The sequence below is a fragment of the Sparus aurata genome, chromosome 9 (genome assembly GCF_900880675.1).
Source record: "Sparus aurata chromosome 9, fSpaAur1.1, whole genome shotgun sequence".
In the NCBI taxonomy this organism is placed as follows: domain Eukaryota; kingdom Metazoa; phylum Chordata; class Actinopteri; order Spariformes; family Sparidae; genus Sparus; species Sparus aurata.
Genome location: NC_044195.1, coordinates 8,064,418 through 8,068,294, shown reverse-complemented (window position 1 = coordinate 8,068,294; position 3,877 = coordinate 8,064,418). Strand labels below are relative to the sequence as shown.

The 3,877-nt window shown below is 38.5% G+C and overlaps 1 long non-coding RNA gene across 1 annotated transcript; it reads left to right on the top strand.

Annotated features, from left to right (window-relative positions):
- The first annotated feature begins 2,242 nt into the window (after window positions 1-2,242).
- LOC115588479 (uncharacterized) lies at window positions 2,243-3,141 on the top strand. Its single transcript, XR_003985368.1, has 3 exons — window positions 2,243-2,651; window positions 2,740-2,837; window positions 2,965-3,141. It is a non-coding gene; the product is annotated as an uncharacterized LOC115588479 (long non-coding RNA).
- Window positions 3,142-3,877: the final 736 nt, after the last annotated feature.

Below are 3,877 nucleotides of genomic sequence, written 5' to 3'. Positions count from 1 at the left end.
CAGTGCATGTACTGATGTATTAATGTGATCATCGCTTAAATGTTGCAGCTGGTAAATGTGGAGCTAATTAGAAATGTGTATATAATATATATACATACACATATATATATATATATATATTATACTTTACTTAAGACACTGCTGGGTAGCTTGTGAATTTACTCCTGGGGACCAATAATGTCTTTAGAATATTTATTAATCATATTTTGTATGTTAATCTGAATCTGCAAAGTAACTTGAACTAAAGCAATACTTCCTACTAAGATATAGTAGAGTAGAAGTATAAAGTAGCAGACAATAAGTATATAAATATGTACAAGTACCTCAAATTTGTATTTAAGTACAATACTAGAGTAAATGTACTTCACTCTGGCTTGTTCTACAGCAGGCAAGCCAAACTAGTCCAGACTATGACAACGTTAGAATTTCTTTAATATAGTAAATGTAAGAACTTAATGTTAACTTAATATCATATTAAGACAGTTACACAATCACACACACATCCCTGTTTCTCATCTGGTTGGAAACTAACCTTGTAATATATTTCCATTACTTCCAGGTACAACATCATAAGGCCAAATCAACAAAGTAGCTCACTCTTGTATGGGGCAATCTTTAGTGAAGTGTCAATAAAGTAACTACAGGGGTGAAAATAAGAGGGCTATGAACAATGTCCTGGAAAATGTTTTGAAAAGTGGGACTTTTATATTATGCCTTCTTTTGCAGAGTGAGGACTTGACTGCATCTAGAGGTCTGTGTGTCTACCTCAATGAAGACAGCGACACTGTCATTAAAGAGTACTTGGTTAGTAATGGCATTTTACTGTGAGCTTTCAGTAATTAACTTGTAATGTTTTCAATTTCAAACTGGTAAATATGTTTTTCACCATTAGAATGCCAATCATGAGGAAGCTGAGAGAGGGATTGCACAGACCACCATGGGGCTTTATGTGATTAGCAAAGATGGTGCTGATGCAGTGGACAAGCCAGAGGATTTGGAATAGTCATCGAGGGTGTGGAACTGCTACGCAATCTGCAAAGTGTCTCTTTTGGATGTGCCATGCTTTTCAGCCTGATTTACACACTCAACCTAAGCTATCTGCAAAAACTCAAATTCACATTACCTTTTTATTTATTTTTTGATCCAACAGGTTTTTTTGGGATGTGTGCACCCTGTTGGAATTGTTAATGGAACATGTTAATGGAATTATGAAAAGTGTTCATAATTTGGGACTTACTAATAATGGATTGGATTTGTATGGCACTTTTCAAGACACCCAAAGCGCCTGACAGGGTTCCAGGTTCCATTCATTTACCCACAGTCATACTAGTGGTGGTAAACTACGATAGTAGCCACAGCTAGTACTTGGGCCCTGGGGCAGACTGATGGAAGCATGGCTGCCATTCAGCGCCTCCGACCACCACCTCAGACATACAGCAGTCATACAAATTCACACGAGGCAAGGGGGGTGAAGTGTCTTGCCCAAGGACACAACACACTGCATGAAAAGTGGGATTTTAGTCACTGTGCGGCACTGTAGATTGTCGTGGAAGTTCAGGTTTACGACTGCACGCGGCAATTTTCAGGCAACACCGAAAACTGCCGTGAATTGTTGGAAATTGACGTGGGCCTTGCTTGGCAGTTGTCCCCCCATGACCCCCCTCCCCCTGATTCTAGGGGACGCTTTAACATGTAAATGAAGATGCTATGAGCTATACAAATGCAAATCAGGGTAGCAGGGGGAGTTTTACCCCAGGTGACCTTTTTCCAAAAGGTATTAACTTGATTTTAAGAAAATCTCTGGTATAAATAGATGAGACTCAGTATAGCCTAATTATAGACTATATTTTTGCTTGAATTGATTTATTTAATGAAAGTGTACTAGATTAATTACTGTGTATGTCATTAGCAACGGCCAATGTTGTGTAAAAAGGATACACACATTTAGTTTTTTCTTTCTCTCCTGGGAATAAGTTAAAGGCAAAAAACCAGTTGTTAATAAGTTCAAATTTGCATGAAATATTTTGAGATAAATAAGATATTAAAATGTATAAATAATTTCTGTTTAAAATGTGTGAATTTAAATTTCATGGGTTCTTGTTAAAAAGAAGTTAAAGTAATTTATTACGTGTGAGAGTTCATGACCTGTAAGATTTTTAGACTTCCGGTTGACCGGAGCGTGAGTGACGAGGAAGAAGGAGCGGAGAGTTAATGGCGTGAGCAGCTAACAGAAGACTGTGTGTCGACAGTGTCATGTTTTATCAGTAACGGACTGTGAGCTGTTGTCAGACGACGTGCTGTGAGTGTGTGAGTTGGACTCTCCATCGCAGTCGAAGTGTTTTATTGGACACGAAGCAAGTTCGGCTAAGCTAGTTAGCAGGTGCTAGGCTAGGCTAGTAGGAGCTAAGCTAGCGGCCCGGCCATTGTTGAGAGGAGGCCTGCGCTAATGGGAGGAGCTTTGCCGGGTCGCCACAGAGAGTGTTGCCGACGGAGGCGCTTCGCTGCCGCCGAGGGACACGGAGGTTTATCGCTGCGAGCATTTTGTTCTCACAGACTAACCTCGCATCACAACGAGGCTGTGACCTCCTATTAGCTCGGAGCTATGTCTGCAAGTCCAGATTTACATGATGCCGATAATGACGCCATCGTGTGTTCTCCTTCCTTGTTTAATTTTACTGTGACTCATGTTTTTTTTTTTTTTTTTTATATATATACCTTTCTTTTTTAATTGTTTTCCAGCTGCCTGTAAGACATTCAGAGACACTACGCAGGAGCTTCAGGTACAAACAACCAGATCTTGCATCGCAGGCGGAAGCTGTGAGAGGAGTTCAAAGAGGGTAAGATTGCTTAGATTAGATCCGTTTTTGGTCAATGTGACTATTTTTCAGGTGCATTAAAAGATGTGATGTGTCCATATGCAGTGCATCGCGCAGTACTGATCGTCTTTATTGATTGTTTTTACAGCTGCTGGAAGCGAGACAGAGTGCTAGCTGAGGATGAGGTGGACCTTTGGAAGTGCGACCCATGGACCTGATGTCCGAGGAGTAAGACGGAGGGTGTCTGGATGGAGCCAGGAGCTCACCGAGCTTTGTGCCGCGCTGCAGTCGAGATTAGAGGCGATTCCGAAGTACAGAGCGACGTACCACAGACGTCTGCAAAACGGACCGAATTCATACAGGAGGCCAGCAGTTACCCACAGTTCCGATGCTTTGTACATAGTGTTTGTGCTAATAAAGCTCTGTCTTTGAATGAATAGCACCTTCCTGGCAAATTTTCCTTTCCTCAATAAATTAATTCATGTGTTTGATGAGATATATATGCTTGTTTAAAAGTAGTGGTTTCATCCAATACAATTATTATATATATTTATTTATATACTTTTAAACAAGCATATATATATATATATATATATATATATATGTATATGTATATATATATATGTATATATATGTATGTATATATGTATATATATATATATATATATATATATATGCTTGTAATGCTATCCAATACTGAGTAACCAGGCGTGGTTCACTTTTATGTATAAGTTCCCCTTAACGGTAACTGAATAAACACATAAGGTTTATGTGTAAGTTTGCATTAATTCAATTTAATCAAATCTCACCAAGTTATTAAATTTATTTTACATTAACTCAATGTGATATAAAAACACTGCATTTAATGCAACACTTTACACTGAACTTATGTAATACAATTAGATGGAAAATTTACATGTATTAAAATACATAAAGTCACGTTTTAGGCTTGATTATTTTTTTGAGTGTGTGGCGTTCGAGGGGTGTGATCACTGAAGGACTAAACTCTGTTGTATATAAGAAATTGATAAGTTGATGCCAATGCCATGAGTTTTCTTTTT